This window comes from Gossypium arboreum, chromosome 4, assembly GCF_025698485.1.
Source record: "Gossypium arboreum isolate Shixiya-1 chromosome 4, ASM2569848v2, whole genome shotgun sequence".
Taxonomy (NCBI): Eukaryota; Viridiplantae; Streptophyta; class Magnoliopsida; order Malvales; family Malvaceae; genus Gossypium; species Gossypium arboreum.
Genome location: NC_069073.1, coordinates 5,234,585 through 5,254,010, shown reverse-complemented (window position 1 = coordinate 5,254,010; position 19,426 = coordinate 5,234,585).

The window sequence follows — 19,426 nt, the reverse complement described above, 5'->3', positions numbered from 1 at the left end:
TTTCCTAGGCTTCACTATTTTAATTAGTCAAACTAATAAAGGAAACTAATACTTGCACTATTATTTGCTTATTGTATTTATAGGTTATGATTTTCGTAATAGTAATATTAGTATTGTTATATAAGCATGATTATTAATTATTATTTATTAAATAAAAATATTATTTTAATAAAATGATTAAATTTCATCTGAAGAAAACTATTAATCATATTTTACTAAATAAAATAATCTTCAATCAATAGGATTAAAAACATCAATTTAAGAAACTATTAAATTCCTAATTAAATATTCTACGATAAATTTAGAATATCATAAACTTAGAAAATTGATTCCTTGAAAATTAATTTAATTTGAGAACTCATAATGATTAATTGAACTTATTATATTTATGAATTTTATAATTAATAATGTGAAATAAAAGATGTATAAAACTATAAAAGTAATAATACATGTATATGTTATACTTTATTTATTTGATGGAAATTCATGAAATTTTATGATAAATTTACAACGATTATCTCTTTATAATATCATGTTACTATAGGTGTATAACAAGCACTTCTCTATAATAGACAAAATTTAAATAGATAAATAGGGTTGTTATAAAAGAGTTTATTGTAATTAAATCTTTAGAAAAATTGGACCGACAAATAACACATGCATCATATTAGAAAATTTGTCAAACTCAAATACTAAATAATATATTGATCCTAAAAAGTACCCACATAAAAATGATGTAAAAATAATATTATAATGAATATGAATTTAACAAAGAATTTTAACTGACATTAAAAGTTCAGATCAATATTTTAATCATAATAAAATATTTAAATTAACTAATTATAATAAAATAAGTATTTATATACACCCATCATAAAATAGTCATTTATTTATTTATTTTCTAAACAATTTAGTTGGTTACATATAAAAATGTGGGTCACAAAATTTTAAAATAATCCATTATTTTCTAAACATGAATTTTCTAATATTTTAATTAATGCTTTTAAGATGCTAAGCATAAAATTTCTAAATCAAAATTTGTTAATGTGTTTTTACTTAAAAACTATTTTCTCAATTAAACTATTTATTTTCCCTTTTTATTTTTTCTCCTCCTTTGTTTTGCGCTCTCGTATTCTTCACCAGATGCTAATTGCCTTTTCTTCGGAGTGGGTTAATCGAATTGACTGGGTGCTGTTGGCCTACAACTTAAAATAGACCAACAAAATGAGAGAAACTAGAAGCAAATGTCAATGCAAGTTATCCTCCTGTGTACTCCCAGGTTTTCATGGTCCTTTTCCCAATCTGGAATTTTTACTTCACATCTAAAACCAGATTTTTGTAGTAAAAAATAGTCTAAACCATCTCTGGCTTTAACTAGGTAGGGAGGTTGTGGTCTCTCATTTGCCTAATCCAGCTTTCATCTTTTGATTTTAATTTCATATTGTGAAATTCAGAATTTAAACTTAAAAGATTAAGTATAAGTTGGTTTGAAATTTGGAAGCGTTTGAGAAAAAATAATAGACTTAAAAAAAAATTTTGGATAAAAAAATTAAGACCGTTTAAAATATGAGCCGTGAATAGGTTTAAACCTTCAAAACTTGAGCTCTGCCCAATCCTATTCATTTTTAAGTTTATAATACTTTATATTCTATAATTTAAAACACCTTAATAAAATAAATCTATATTAAGTATATAATATTATTTCAATATAAACATTAAAATAACGTTAACATACTATATAAAAAATTCAATAAATAAAAATATATAAAATTATTAAATATTAAATATTAAAATATTTTTAAAAATTAAAAAATAATATATAGATCAAAATGAATTTAAATTAATATTTTATAAATATGGAAGAATTTTAAATAAAATTTAGGTTAAAAGGGTGGATGTGTAGTATCCTACAATATTTTTTAAAACTAATTTTTATTTATATTCTTTATAGGACACCTTTGTTAATATTACTTGAGATCTGGCCTCAACTTTTGGAAAACTATATTAAAATGATCCCAACCATTCATTTCCCACTTTCATCTTTGGGTTTATAGAGTAAGGACAAATTGGAATTAAATTCCTTTTCGAATCTTAATCATTTTTTCAACGAACATCCATTTGACCCAAATTGCTTTAAAATTTAACCTTTAATTTTTACAAAAACGAAAACAAATTATTATAGTTTTTAAAATTAATATTATTTTATATAATATATTGTAGTTTAATTTATAACTTTTGTGAAATACAAATATTTGATTGAATCAACAAATAACACATGCACCACATTAAAAAATATTAAACTCGAATACTAAATAATATATTAAGCTTAAACAAATACTTTGTTAACAATGATGTAACAAAAAATTAATATTATAATAGATATAAATTTAACAAAAATTTTAATGGCGTTAAAATTTATATCAATATTTTAATCATATTAAAATATTGACACTACCTAATAAACAATTTAGAAAGACTTTGGTAACAGGAACGAAGCTAGAATAAATCTTTTAGGGAGGCCAAAAGAAATTTTAATTTTTTATAGTCTATACCTTTATAATTTTTTTAAGATTAAATTAAATTTTTGTAATTTTAAAAGAGTCAAAATATAAATTTATTTTTAAAAGAATTTAAAGGTTTGAATAGTAATTTTAAAAGATTCACCTGACAATTTATTGAAAACACGAGGAAAAAGAAAATGACAAAGTGGCATTGATGAGAAGTGCTGACGTTGACATATAAATGGATGGATTCCACATTAAGAAATACTTGTTACTGTTTAATAAAACAAATTTTTAGATGGTTAAATCATGAAGACCATACTATATTTATTATAATTTAATCAAATAAATTTTATTTTATAAAAAAAATATTTTTTTTCAATAATGTATTTATCTGCAGATCACTCGGGCAGAGCGGGTGGTACGGTAGCTGCGGTCGGAGGAGTTTGATGGTGTTTTGAATAAACTTGGGTGCTTATGCTACTACCAAGATTTTTCTTTTTTTTGGTGAATTGTAACAGGGTTTTATGTAAGACTTTGTGCTTCGTTCTATGATACAATAAATGGATTCAACTTATTTTATTTCTTTGGTTTTAAATAGAGCTGATCATGGGCCGGGCGGCCTGGACCGGCCGAAGGCCCGTCTGAAAAATGAGAGGGTTTGGGTAAAAATATAGGCCCGAAAAATAGGTTTGGGCAAAAAATGAAGCCGGTTTAGAAAACGGGCCGGGCCTCGGGTAAGAGTTTTTTGGCCCGGGCTCGGCCCAGCCCGGCCCGAATTATATATTAATATATATTTTTATTTTTTTAATTATTTTAAATTTTTAATATAACTATTTTTATTATATTGTTAATTTGTGTATTGTTTTAAAAATTGTTTTAGTATTATTTTTATTTGTTTTAATATTTGCTTTTATGTTTTTAAATATATTTGATTTATTATATTTTTAAATTTTTTATTTAATGAAATAAGAAAAAAATTAATATGGGCCGGGCCCAGGCTCGGGCTTAGTAATTTTATTTCGAGCCGAGCTTGGATAAAATTTTAGGCCCATATTTCGGGCCGGGCCGGGCCCGAGCCTAGTAAACGGGCTTAAAATTTTGTCTGGGTCCAACCTGGCCCGACCCATGATCACCTCTAGTTTTAAATGAGTTGGGTGTTTTTGGTTTTATTTGCGTTGTGATCTTTAATTTTGTTTACTGTTTTTCTTATTAAAATATTGATTATTGTCTTAATAAGCATGAGTGCATAGTCGACCATTTTGCAGGTTGGATGATTGACACTTTGCATTGGTAGTCCACATCTTAACAAAATTCTTCCGAGTCATTAATCCCAAGTAAAATATAACATTCTTAATTCGTATCCGTCATCGAAATAATATTTGAAGACATTACCGAGTAATCGTAATCTAATCATTCATTTCAAGCACTTCAAAAATAATAAAATGATTAATCATTAACATGTTTAGAGTCACTTATTAAGTCCTTGAGGGTTTGAAACCACTTTAAAAATGATTTGAGACTAAAACAGGAGCATTTGAAAATTTTTAGAAAAATTTAGAAAATTTAAACTGCAGGGTTCACACGCCCATGTGCCTGGCCGTTTGTGCATTCAAAGTAGGGACACATGGTTGTGTCCTAGCTCGTGTCCGTGCCTGTGTAACTCTCTGACTTGGGTCACACAGCCAAGCCACACACCAGTGTGTCAGGCTGTGTACCCTTTGAAATGGCCTCACACTCCCGTGTGCTAGCCGTGTGTCTCACACAGCCAAGTTACACACCTGTGTGTCTGGCCATGTGGACCTAAAAGGTACCTTAAACAATAATTTACCATTCCCTGCAAGCTTGGACATTAAACAACTCAAAAACGTCCCATTCGTTTAACCAGTTTAAAACTTGATCAAATACAATCAAAACATGTCAGAAACAATCATCCTAGGTGCCTAACCAATGTACCCTCATTGGTACCACATTTATATCATCAGAATATATCATCAAAGCATCATTCAAATTCAAATTATAAACTTACCTAATTCAATGCATTTTGCCTAGTTCATAAGCATTTAAACACTAGCTTAAATTCACATGCACATATCTAAATTTGGTTCAACTTATCATGCCATAATATGACTTTAAACACAAACACATGTATATATATACCAAACCAATATTAAACTTATAACTAGACCTGTTAATGGGCCGGGTCACCCGGCCCGGCCCAAAGGCCCGCTCGAAATGTGGGAGGGTTTGGGTAAAAATATAAGCCCGAAAAATAGGCTTGGACAAAAAATTAAGGCCCATTTAAAAAATGGGCTGGGCCTTGAGTAAGGCATTTTTTTGCCCGGGCCCGGCCCGAATTCACTAAAGGAAAAAAAAATATTTTTTAATATTATTTTCTTATTATTTTCTCTCTATTTTGCTACCATTTTACTATTATGTTGCTACTATTTTGTTGTTATTGTTTGAGTATTATATAAAACTTATTTTATTGTTAATTTTGTTATTATTTTAAAGACATTTGTTAATTTTGTTATTATTTTAGAGGCATTTGCTTGTTAAGTTGCATCTATTTTAGTGTTATTTAAGTATACATATTTTTAAAATTTATTTTCAATTTGTTGGGAAATATTTATTTTGATGTTTTAGTATTTTTTATGTATTATATATATTTTTAAAATTATATAAAATTAATATAAAAATTAATATGGGCGGGGGTAGGGCCCAGATTTTAACATTTTTATTTGGGTCGGGCTTGGGCAAAATTTTAGGCCCATTTTTTTGTTGGGCTGAGCCCGGGCTTAGTAAACAAGACTAAATTTTTAGTTGGCCCGGCCAATGCACACCTCTACTTATAACCTCATTTACAATTAATCAACAAAATAACTATTATTTAAACACCCTAGGTACATGCCGACACAAAAGATAGATATCACCACATTTGAGTTCGGGATTGTTGTTGGATGCTGAATCGACGATCAAAAAGTGAAGTACCTAACCTGTGCATAGAAAACAAAACAGTATGCTGAGTAAAACTCAGTGGTATTTCTATAATCCGAATATCTAAATATAGGATAACATAATATGCACATAATAATTATAAGCACAATTGAATATTTAAAATCACATTTATTCATACAATGACATTAACCATTCATTACCCAATTCATACATACATCATTTCATACCAGACTCAATTCTCATCACTTGCTATATACTAGCTTTTCACCATTTGATCCATATATCATTTAAACAATGGCACTATCCATTCCATATTTAATCATGAGTACATAACTCATGTATTCCATGTATTTACAACATAATTCACTATATCACTTCCATTTCTCATACCATGCCATTTCAATATCAATTGTTGAAACCATTTTTTATTTGAAAAACAGGAGTCGACTTAAAAACAAAAATGGAGTCGCCACCGATCTTTTTTCGAGGTGTGATCGGATCACCTTGAGATTGATCATTTTAATAAAACATTTTGATTTATTAAAATAATGATTTTGGGCCTACAAAATTCGAGAAAAAGGGTTCGGGAGTCGGTTATGCACGAGGAAGGGTTAGCACCCTCGTAACGCCCAAAATTGGTACCAATTGATTAATTAATATCCTAACGTTGAAAATTTGAAAAAATGTTAAAATATGATCCCTTTAAAAATGCGCGAACAACTCGGGTTGGATTTTAAGATTCTTCTGTTCCGAAAGAACAAAGTATCACGTCCAATATGTTAGGATGCGACATTTTAAACCCCCAAAACCAAGATCCTCTCAGGGGTTACAAAACTCATGCTTCAAAAAAAGGGATATTCAGTTATTTGGTCAAACGGAAAATCGACACCCAGCACGTTAGGGCACTATTTTCCAAATTTTCAAACACAAAATATTACCTTACTTTTTAATTTAAGAAAGCACAGACGAAATTTTAAAAGGATACTTGGTAATTTGGTCAAACAGAAAATCGAAACCCAGCTCGTTAGGGCGCAATCTTCTCGAAGACACCAAATACCAAGTATTGCCTTATTTTGAAAACTTTTTAATAAAATGATTTTAAAACTTAAACAAGATTAAAACACGACCTTTTAAGCGAATAAAATGCGATGGAATAATAATGTACAACGAAATAATAATTCATAAACAAAATGTTATAATAATGAATCACAAATAACAAATAAATTCAAAATAAGAAAATCTAAAATAAAATATAAAACAATTCTAAGCAAATAATACATAAAAAGGATTTAAAATGGATGTTATAAAACGATCTAAAGTATATAAAATAATTTAAGAAAAGGTTAGTAGCCATTTAAGATAAAATAATATATAAAACTCTTTAAATATATAAACAATTCAAAATAAATAATGTGTAAAAAAGTTTAAAATACATAATATATGAAAATATTAAAGTAAATAATGTATAAAAATTTGAAATGAACATTATATAAAAATTTAAAATAGATAATAACAAAAATGTAAAAAAAATAGAATGTTAATAACAAGAGTAAAAAAATATATAAGAAAATAATAATGAAAATAATATTAGTATATAAATAGAAATAAAAATATAATAAATAGAATATAAATAGATAAATAAAAATTAGATAAATAATAATAGTATTAGAATAACAAAATAAATATAAATAGAAACATAATAATAATAGCAATAATATATTAAATTAGTTAATTTGATAATTGTCGAAACCATTCTTTTTTTCAAAATTTTAAATTTAATGAAAAGCGGGGAATCAATTTTTGAAAAAACAGAAATGGAGTCGCCACCAATCTTTTTTTGTTTAGGTGTGATTGGATCACCTAAGAATTTGGTTGATTTAATAAAATATTTCTTTTTATTAAAAATATTTTATTAAAACAACGATTTTGGTTTACGAAAATACGAGAAAATGGGTTCGGGAGTCGGTTACGCATGAGGAAGGATTAGCACCCTCACTACGCCCAAAATTGGTACCAAATCGATTGAATACTGTCCTCATGTCTAAATGAAAAATATTTTTGAAATGTGGTTCTTTTTCGATAACATTTGAATAACCCAAGTCGGTCATCAATATTCTCTTGCTTAAGAGGAATATAACATTACATTCAGCACGATAGGACATGATCCTTTATGCCCTCGAAAACATGACAAATTTTGACTTCCAAAAATTTATACGTTGAAAACCGCAAAAGGATGCCTAATTATTTAGTCCAACGAGAAAATCGAAACCCAGCACAGTAGGGCACGACTCCTCAGATTTCTAGATGTTAGACATTGCCTTATTTTAGAATTTAGAGAGTATGAGTGAAATTCTAAAGGAATCTTTCATTTTGGACAAACAGGAAATCGCAACCCAGTACGATAGGGCACAATTCCTCGAATTGCCAAATATCGAATATCGCATTCGTTTTAAAGAATTCTTAAATAATTGTGAAGCTAGCTTAAAACGCATTAATTCGATTTGAAATATGATTTATTAATCATAAAAATTTGGATTTTATAAGACCACATTTTGTAAACCAAGTGAGAAACTATGATATGGGACAATACACACATGATACAATCAATTAACAAAATAATAATTAAGTATAACTTGCCTAGGAAATATAATTAAACTCACAAGCATGCATGAACAATGATTGGTTTAACGACATCAAAATATGAATGAGTATGGTACAACCAATATACATAGTATACAAAACAATATGAAGTAACTATAACCACAACAATTATTAAAACAAAGATTGTGAAGAAGGAAAACTTAAACCAAATAATATATATAAACATGTTAAAGATGATATGTTCATTTAAAGTTGACAAACGTACATGCATAAAAAAGGTATTTAAATGTGGAATTTTAAACCAAAACAATGTGTAGCAAAATGTGTTCTTAAAAGGTTACTTATGTACGTAAAATATATAGAATATATAGAAAAATTTAAGAGAATTCATAAAACAATTTTAGCATGGGACTAAATATGTACCTAGAACTAAATTATTCACCATTTATGAACAAATATATATGAAACATTCGAACAAGTGTTATATAAATATTTTAAATAATAAAAATGAACTACAAAACGGTGGTTAAAAAATATACAAAAGGAGTATTGAAATAACTCAACAAATATATAAAACTATTAAGCACCTTAAAGTAATAAATATTGTGAATTACAAACTTTAATTAGAAATGTACATATACAAATATATATAGAATATCTAAAGAAATATCGTATAATTATCGAAATTACATGATAAAAAAACTCAAACTCATTATACAAAGAATACTATAGGTATAAAATCATGGATCTAATAATGTGTATAGATTAAATATATGTACCAATATATAAGTAAAAAAATAATTTAAACGATATGTAAACATACATACAAACATATTAAAATAACAAAATCATATGGATTTAGTAATGTATATATTGATATATATAGATTAAATATATGAATATTAATAGCTTGAATGGTACATAAAATATATGGATTTTCCTTTTAAGAATATAAATTAGAAAATGTGAACAGGTTCAAAAGAGGTTATATGTATAAGATGATATAAGGTTAATAATATATATGAAATAAAAATTAACTTTGATATAAAATATGTATATATATATATATATATATCTATGTAATTGTGTATATAAAAACATTTAAAAGAATAGTATGCAAAACGTGAAAGTATGATGACCAAAATTACAATAAATAAATGAGTAGATGATACAAATGATGCAATTTATACAATTAAATAAACACAGATAAAAAAAAAAAACATGAAACGAATCTAAGAAGAAACCAAATTGAAATCAAATTAAAATGCAGAGGATAATTTTTAAAATAAAATAAACTGCTGAAAATAGGAACCCATGCGTGACGCGCGCGAATTCACAGGGATTAAAAGTGTAAATGTCCCCTATCCCGAAATGCTGCATTTAAGCGTGGATCGAGTTGACTTCACTTGTAAATTAAAGGAATAAATTAAAAACAAAGGGAAAGGCTGATAGGATTCAATCACAACACAACGCCGAACAAGTGGACTTAAGGTGCAAATACCCCTCTCTGACCTAACACACGGGTCTTAACCAGGCGTGGGTCGGGTCATTGGGTGAAAGTCACCACACGACGTCGTATCAAGACCATTAAAATTGGTCAAGACGGCGTCGTTCCCAGTCTCTTATATGGACTAAACCAACCGAATCAACAAGTACCCATTCTGCCTATTTTCAAATCCCTAATTCCCTTTTTCTTTGTTGCCTAGTTAACCCCAAAACACTCCCCTCGACGCTAATGCGCCACCACGAACTGCGATCTGCACATTCGAACTCCAAGGGAGTGGTTTTCGGCCTTGAGACCCCATTCAAACTCCGATTTCAACAAAGTGAAGGGGAAACGACGGCCAACTCGCAAGGTAAGCTTCTCTTTCACTTTCTTTTTATGTTTATGTGATAGATTTCAAAATAAAAAAAGAAAAGAAAATAGAGGCGTAAAAGTAAAAAAGGGAACAACCTTTGAAGAATATTCAACTTCTCTGTATTCGATTGCTAGTGTGCATATATTGCTTCTATTTTTTTTTTTGTATCGTATGCGTTCCTCCCAAATACAATGAAGTTTCAAGGCCTTTATGGCCGAAAAGAAATAAAATCAAAATAATAATAAAAAAATACAATTTTCCATTCTTTCCCCTTTGCTGTGCTGTGGTTTTTTTTATTTTCTTTTGCAGGTACGGAGTACGTGGCGCGTGTACGAGGGCCGTGTGTTGGCGTACGGGGGCGTGGGTGTAACGCCCCAATTTTCGGGAATTCTGTGAATGTTGACAAAATTTCATGCTTTGATTTTGTCATTTGTGAGTGAAATTATGAAATAGGACCTATGTGAAAATGTTTGAAAATGCTATAGGCTAAATTGAAGTGGCCAAATAAATAGGAGTGCAAAATAGGAGGATTTGCATGATAAACCTCCCATTTTACATGAAGTGGCCAACCATCATGTTGTTGTAGACAAAATGTACACTTGATATCCATAATTTATGGTACAAATTGATACAAATTGATAATAGGTTAGGTGAATGTTTCATGATAATAGGTTAGGTAAATGTTCCATGATAATGGGTTAGGTAAATGTTTCATGATAATGGGTTAGGTAAATGTTTCATGATAAGAATATCATGTATTTTGTATTAAAGAATTAAATGGATGAAATATGAAGTTTTATTAAAAGAAAAAAGGGTGAAAAGAACAAAGTTTTGTCCATCTTTGTTCATCATAGCTGAAAGTTAGAGAAGAGAAAGGAGAGGAGAAAGCTCTTGAGTATTCGGTCATTAGGAGGAGGAAAATTGAAGGTAAGTTCTTGGTACCTTGCTTCTATTTTGAGGTTCATGAGTTCTTCTTGATTCTACCTTAACTCTTGAAGTATATTTTGATTTTTGGTTGTGTTGTGAGCATTTGGTCATGAATTAAAATGAAGGAAATGGTTGTTGTTTCATGTTCTTTTGATGAAAAATGGAAGATAGGTGAAGTTGAGCCAAACAAATGAACATACATGTGCCTTAGATGCTAAAGGGAAAAATCGGCTAACATGTTGTGCTTTAAAATGATGAAATGGAGATTATGCTTAAGTAAAATCATAGATATGTGATGATTGATTGGTGATATACATGTTTAAATAACATGCATGCAAGATAGGTGTATGAAAGAGTGATTTGGTAATAAATCTGCTTGGGACAGCAGCAGTAACGTGACTTTGGAAAATCACCATAAATTGTGGGAGATGAATTAGAAGCTTAATAAATTATGAAATTAAAGCTTGTTGAGTCTAGTTTTAAATGAAATAAATGAGAACATATTTTGAATTCTGTACAATGAGAAATTTGATTCGTAATGAAGAGTGGTCAGATTAGTCAAATAGTGAAACATGCGAAACTTTGAGAAAAATCTGGTATTGATTGGCAAAACCAAAAATTCTGAAAATTTTATGGATAGAAGATATATGAGTCTATTTTTAAGGGAAAATTAACGGCACTTGATTTGGAGTTTCGTAGCTCCAGTTATAAATGATTTAGTGACTATTGCTCAGGAAGACAGCTTGCAGTGAAATTATGATTATGTGGTAAACATTAACAAAAATTTGTTAATGAGTTGCTTATTGATTTCTTATAAGCTTACTATGATCTGTAGGTGTGGTTGGCTGAATATTGTAAGGGTTTAATACGTAGTTCGTATTTGAATAGTTAGATTAACGTGTTAGTAATCCAATTGTAGGCGGTTCGTGTGTGGATCTCGTCAAGATATCGTCGCAAAAGTGTGTAACTAACACCCTCTTTCTTAGTCTAGATCGGCAAAAGCCGAAAAGTCGAAATGTCAAAACCGGTATTTTGTAGATTTGCGAAAAGCGAATGCTCGTGAGGTAAATCGATTAATGTTTTTGGTAAGCTGCAATGTTTGACCGCAAAGTGCATGATTTTATGCCCTCGATATTTTTGGGCTTAATGGGCCAAAATTGGAATGATGGGCCAACTGCCCAATTCGGTAAGAACCCTCGATGCGTGATTACGTTAGTACGTGAAAAGTAGGAATATGCATGAAAAAACCTAAAATAGATAAATTACTGAAATACATTTAAAAGTGGAAAATTTACGCTTTACCCTAGTAGATAAATTACCAAATACCCCTAGGGTTAAATTGACCTAAATGCATGTTTGATTGTTGTTATTTATCGCATGCCATGTTGTTATTATCTGATGCATGGACCGGGATATTGACGGAGGAAGTACTGAAAGTGGCTTGTCCACGTCTTGGAGGCTTTGCCTCAATTCTTCGTTAATCGAAAGCGTGAGGGTGCAATCGTGGAGTGTTAAATTTGGGTGGGTTGAGCTATTCCCACATGGAGTGTATGGCTGGTACGGTGGAGTGTAGTGGTTGGTGGGTTGAGTAGTCTCCCAAATGGGCTTGCATATGTTCTTGATGTTGCATGTATTTTGAAATGGGCCTATGGGCCATATTGTTATCTGAATAAGGGCTAAGGCCCGGTTATTGTAATCTGAAAAGGGCTTTGGCCCAAGATCACCGTTACCCAAATGGGCTTGCATATGTTATTGATGTTGCATGTATTTTGAAATGGGCCTATGGGCCATACATTATCTGAATAAGGGCTAAGGCCCGCTTATTGTAATCTGAAAAGGGCTCGCCCAAGACCACTATTACCGAATGGGCTTAGGCCCAATGGGCTTGAGTGACTTGAACTTTGAATGGGTTTTCCTTACACACCGAGTTTCCCCAAACTCACCCTTTTATTTTCATCCACGCAGAAATCCCCAACCATAGTGGGCTTGGAGTGTGAGGGAATTGAGTGGCCACCCGCTCAAAGTTTGATTTTCTTCCGTGAATCGGACATCCTTTTAATTACGTTTGAGGTTTTGGGCTTTTAAATGTAATAAGGCCGCTTATTTATTTTTGATGGTTTTAATATGTATTACTAAGATAGGTATTACTTATTTTAACTGTTGAAACCGGATAGCTTTAGGTAGCGTTTTCAAAAACAACAGTTGATTTCAAAATAACACGACAACAAGCAAAGCTTCCAATGAAAGTATTTTCCAAAATTAATCACTTTTCCTAAAAATGACTTAATCAAATCAATTTCTAGAAATATCCATGACGTTAAGGTGTGGCAATGGCGGTATGCATGTCTAGGATTGGATCCGAAGGAGCTTGGTATTAAGCGATCCGATGGACTCACCACCTCTTTTCCGGTTTCCTACCGGTGCATGACTTCCATTCACTTTAACCTTTAATGAATTAATCTTTGAACATCAAGTACGATTTTCTCGACTTAGAATGGAAATTTTTTTACGTTTGATGTGGCATGCCGGATCCGGCCATAACTTCTGGGCCGGGTTTGGGGTGCTACATTTAGTGGAATCAGAGCCTAGGTTGCAACAACTTGGCTGTGGAATGGGTTTACAAAAACAAAGATTTTCGAAAGCAAAAATTTTATAAAGAATGCGAAAAACTCGATTTTCAAAATTTAGATCTTTAGAAGGTGGCATTCCGAATCTCCGGCTCAAGTCTGTAAGTATTACTCTGAACTCTTCTGAATATTTTTCTAAATTATCTGTCTGTACTGAAACCCTACTAGGACACTCTAGATAGGATGATACTGAAACCATAGGAAAATCTGATAAGAGATTAAAACTGTAGCTAGACTTCGATTCTGCGAAAACAAACTCTTAACTACTGTCTGATTCATAAAACATATGTAATAAACATTGGAATATTAATTGATGCATAAAAATTCATAATTAAGATAATACGATATGAGTACAAGAGGCCGTGGACGGGGCCGAGAAAGTGTTCGAGCGAGATCTTTATCTTCGAGACATATGCCGGCGGTGGATGCACCGATACCACTGGCAATAGAGGTAGAGTCTCATGATCCATGGTCTGCGGGATGATACCCTGTCACCGGTAATGCTTCGTGTTCTGGAAAGGGTTGCCGGAGTAAGTTCGGGCAACGAAATTCAGGGATCTATTTCTGAATGACTTCGGGACTAACGGAACGGAGATCTTTAAGGGCGTCTCTGGTATAGCCTCGAATGTGGCGGAATATTGGTTGGAGGCCACAGAGCAGATTATGGACGACTTGGACTGCTCTGAGGAGATTGTGAGTGGGGTATCTGTACTAAGTCCCTTGGGTCACTCGATTAGGGTAGACAAACTGTATAGGAATGTACCCTTAGAAACTCAAGGCAAGGTTTTTCCTGGAGATCTGATGGAGTTACCGTTCGGAGAGTTTGACCTCATTCTGGGAATGGATTGGCTTGTTAAGCATAAGGTGATTCTGGATTGTGCTGCTAAACGAATGGTGTTAAGGACCACAAAGGATGAGGAGGTTATGGTGATAGGTGAGCGAAGGGATTATTTGTCCAATGTGGTGTCCGCATTAAGAGCCGAAAAGTGGATTCGGAAAGTTTGTGAGGCCTAATTAGTATTTGTAAGTCAGTCAAAAGAGGAGGGATTGACAGTGGATAAGGTTAGGATCGTAAAGGAGTTCCAAGATGTTTTTCAGGAGGAGCTTCCAAGATTGCCTCCGAATCGAGAAGTTGAGTTTGGAATAGACTTGTTGCCTGGAATGGCGCCTGTGTCTATCGCACCATATTGGATGGCACCGAAGGATTTAGTAGAGTTAAATGCTCAAATTTAAGAGTTGTTGGATAGGGGCTGTATTAGGCCAAGCGTGTCTCCATGGGGAGCACCGTGCTATTCGTGAAAAGAAGGATGGTACGATGCGGATGTGCATTGATTATCGCCATTGAACAAACCGACGATTAAGAATAAATATCCACCGCCAAGGATTGATGATCTGCTCGACTAGCTTAGAGGAGCTTCAGATTTTCCAAGATCGACCTTCGATCCGGATATCATCGATTAAGATTCAAGGAGGCGATATCCATAAGACGGCATTCGGGACTCGGTATGGTCATTACGAGTATGCCATTTAGATCGATTTAACGCCTCTGCGGCGTTTATGGATCGATGAATCGTGTGTTCCAACCATTTTGGATCAGGTTCAGTAGTCGTCTTTATTGACGATATCCCGGTATATTCTCAAACTGGCGAAACATGATGAACATCTCCGTATAGTCTTGCGAGTGTTAAGGAGAAGGAACTCTTTGCGAAGTTCAAAGAAGTGTGAATTTTGGTTGAGGGAGGTAACTTTCTTAGGACATGTGGTCTCTACTGAGGGGATTAAAGTGGACCCTTGAAAAATTGAAGTGATTTTCGAGTGGAAGTCGCCTAGGTCAGTGTCGGAAATTCGAAGCTTCCTAGGGTTGGCAGGATACTATTGAAGGTTTGTAGAAGGTTTTTCTGTGATGGCAGCACCTCTGACAAAACTCATAAGGAAAGGAGTACCGTTTGTATGGACTAAGAAGCAGCAAGAATGTTTTGAAAAGTTGAAAAAAATTCTGACTGAAGCACCTGTGTTAATTTAGCCAGTGTCTGGGAATGATTTACTGTATACAAGATGCATCACACGGGTTTGGGCTACGTGTTAATGCAAGAGGGTAAGGTGGTTGCATATGCATCACGATAGCTTAAGCCTCATGAGGGAAACTATTTGACTCATGATTTAGAGTTGGCAGCAGTGATATTTGCACTTAAGATTTGGAGACATTTCTTTTACGGAGAAAGGTGTATTATATACACTGACCATAAGAGTCTTAAGTATTTGTTGACTCAGAAGGAGCTGAACCTTAGGCAAAGGAGATGGATTGAGTTGCTTAAGGATTATGACTGTTCGATCGAGTATCACCCAAGCAATGCTAATGTGGTAACCGATGCTCTAAGTCGTAGAGCTGTATCTAATCTGAGAGCAATGTTGCTCGTCTGAGTCAGATGATGATGGAAGTCTGCTTGGTGAAGTTGCAAGTGAGGCCAACCTGGTTGGATCAGATTAAGGAAAAACAGTTGAACGATAAGTCTTTGGTCGCTCGTTTTCAACAAGTTAAGGAAGGGGAAACTTCTGAGTTTGGGAGCCAGAAGAGACGATGCAACAGCAATACCCTCATCTGTTTGGATTAGGTAAATTTCGAGGACGAAATTTCTTTAAGGAGGGTAGAGTTGTAACGCCCCAATTTTCGGGAATTCTGTGAATGTTGAAAAAATTTCATGCTTTGATTTTGTCATTTGTGAGTGAAAATGTTTGAAAATGCTATAGGCTAAATTGAAGTGGCCAAATAAATAGGAGTGCAAAATAGGAGGATTTGCATGATAAACTTCCCATTTTACATGAAGTGGCCAACCACCATGTTGTTGTAGACAAAATGTACACTTGATATCCATAATTTATGGTACAAATTGATACAAATTGATAATAGGTTAGGTGAATGTTTCATGATAATAGGTTAAGTAAATGTTCCATGATAATGGGTTAGGTAAATGTTTCATGATAATGGGTTAGGTAAATGTTTCATGATAAGAATATCATGTATTTTGTATTAAAGAATTAAATGGATGAAATATGAAGTTTTATTAAAAGAAAAAAGGGTGAAAAGAACAAAGTTTTGTCCATCTTTGTTCATCATAGCTGAAAGTTAGAGAAGAGAAAGGAGAGGAGAAAGCTCTTGAGTATTCGGTCATTAGGAGGAGGAAAATTGAAGGTAAGTTCTTGGTACCTTGCTTCTATTTTGAGGTTCATGAGTTCTTCTTGATTCTACCTTAACTCTTGAAGTATATTTTGATTTTTGGTTGTGTTGTGAGCATTTGGTCATGAATTAAAATGAAGGAAATGGTTGTTGTTTCATGTTCTTTTGATGAAAAATGGAAGATAGGTGAAGTTGAGCCAAACAAATGAACATGCATGTGCCTTAGATGCTAAAGGGAAAAATCGGCTAACATGTTGTGCTTTAAAATGATGAAATGGAGATTATGCTTAAGTAAAATCATAGATATGTGATGATTGATTGGTGATATACATGTTTAAATAACATGCATGCAAGATAGGTGTATGAAAAAGTGATTTGGTAATAAATCTGTTTGGGACAGCAGCAGTAACGTGACTTTGGAAAATCACCATAAATTGTGGGAGATGAATTAGAAGCTTAATAAATTATGAAATTAAAACTTTTTGAGTCTAGTTTTAAATGAAATAAACGAGAACATATTTTGAATTCTGTACAATGAGAAATTTGATTCGTAATGAAGAGTGGTCAGATTAGTCAAATAGTGAAACATGCGAAACTTTGAGAAAAATCTGGTATTGATTGGCCAAACCAAAAATTCTGAAAATTTTATGGATAGAAGATATATGAGTCTATTTTTAAGGGAAAATTAATGGCACTTGATTTGGAGTTTCAGTAGCTCAGTTATAAATGATTTAGTGACTATTGCTCGTGAAGACAACTTGCGGTGAAATTATGATTATGTGGTAAACATTAACAAAAATTTGTTAATGAGTTGCTTATTGATTTCTTATAAGCTTACTATGATCTGTAGGTGTGGTTGGCTGAATATTGTAAGGGATTAATCGTAGTTCGTATTTGAATAGTTAGATTAACGTGTTAGTAATCCAATTGTAGGCGGTTCGTGTGTGGATCTCACAAGATATCGTCGCAAACAGTGTGTAACTAACACCCTCTTTCTTAGTCTAGATCGGCAAAAGCCAAAAGTCAAATCTTTGGCGGTATTTTGTAGATTTGCGAGTGTGCGAATACTGTGAGGTAAATCGATTAATGTTTTGGTAAGCTGCAATGTTTGGACCGCAAAGTGCATGATTTCTATGCCTCGATATTTTTGGGCTTAATGGGCCAAAATTGGAATGATGGGCCAACTGCCCAATTCAGTAGAACCCTCGATGCGTGATTCGTTAGTACGTGAAAAGTAGGAATATGCATGAAAAAACCTAAAATAGATAAATTACTGAAATACCTTTAAAAGTGGAAAATTTACGCTTTACCCCTAGTAGATAAATTACCAAATACCCCTAGGTTAAATTGACCTAAATGCATGTTTGATTGTTGTTATTTACTGCATGCCATGTTGTTATTATCGATGCATGGGACCGGGATATTGACAGAGGAAGTATCTTGAAAGTGGCTTGTCCACGTCTTTGGAGGCTTTGCCTCAATTCTATCGTTAATCGAGCAGCAAGGGTGCAACTGTGGAGTGTTAATGGGTGGGTTGAGCTATTCCCACATGGAGTGTATGGCTGGTACGGTGGAGTGTAGTGGTTGGTGGGTTGAGTAGTCTCCCAAATGGGCTTGCATATGTTTACTTGATGTTGCATGTATTTTGAAATGGGCCTATGGGCCATAATGTTATCTGAATAAGGGCTAAGGCCCGCTTTATTATAATCTGAAAAGGGCTTTGGCCCAAGATCACCATTACCCAAATGGGCTTGCATATGTTATTGATGTTGCATGTATTTTGAAATGGGCCTATGGGCCATCATTATCTGAATAAGGGCTAAGGCCCGGTTTATTGTAATCTGAAAGGGCTCGCCCAAGACCACTATTACCCGAATGGGCTTAGGCCCAATGGGCTTGAGTGACTTGGACTTTGAATGGGTTTTCCTTACACACGAGTTTCCCCAAACTCACCCTTTTATTTTCATCCACGCAGAAATCCCCAACCATAGTGGGCTTGGAGTCGTGAGGGAATTCGAGTGGCCACCCGCTCGAAAGTTTGATTTTCTTCCGTGAACTGGACATCCTTTTAATTACGTTTGAGGTTTTGGGCTTTTAAATGTAATAAGGCCGCTTATTTATTTTTGATGGTTTTAATATGTATTACTAAGATAGGTATTACTTATTTTAACTGTTGAAACTGGATAGCTTTAGGCGCGTTTTCAAAAACAACAGCTTGATTTCAAAATAACACGACAACAAGCAAAGCTTCCGCAATGAAAGTATTTTCCAAAATTAATCACTTTTCCTAAAAATGACTTAATCAAATCGGTTTCCTAGAAATATCCATGACGTTAAGGTGTGGCAATGGCGGTATGCATGTCTAGGATTGGATCCGAAGGGAGCTTGGTACTTAAGCAGTCCGATGGACTCACCACCTCTTTTCCGGTTTCTTACCTGGTGCACAGCTTTCATTCACTTTAACTTTTAATGAATTAATCTTTTTAACATCAAGTACGATTTTCTGGACTTAGAATGGAAATTTTTTTTTACGTTTTGATGTGGCATGCCGGATCCGGCCATAACTTCTGGGCCGGGTTTGGGGTGCTACAGTGGGCGTGGCGCCAGGAGGCCGTACAGAGGCTTGGAGGCTGGGACTGCTGTGGCGTAAAGTAGACCTTAGGGTTTTTCGTGTTTCTAATATGTTTTGGGCCATTTGGGCCTTAGATATTTGGGTCTAGATTTGGGCTTGGGCATTAACTTGGGTATTGGGTCACTGTAACAATTTTGAGCTTTGAA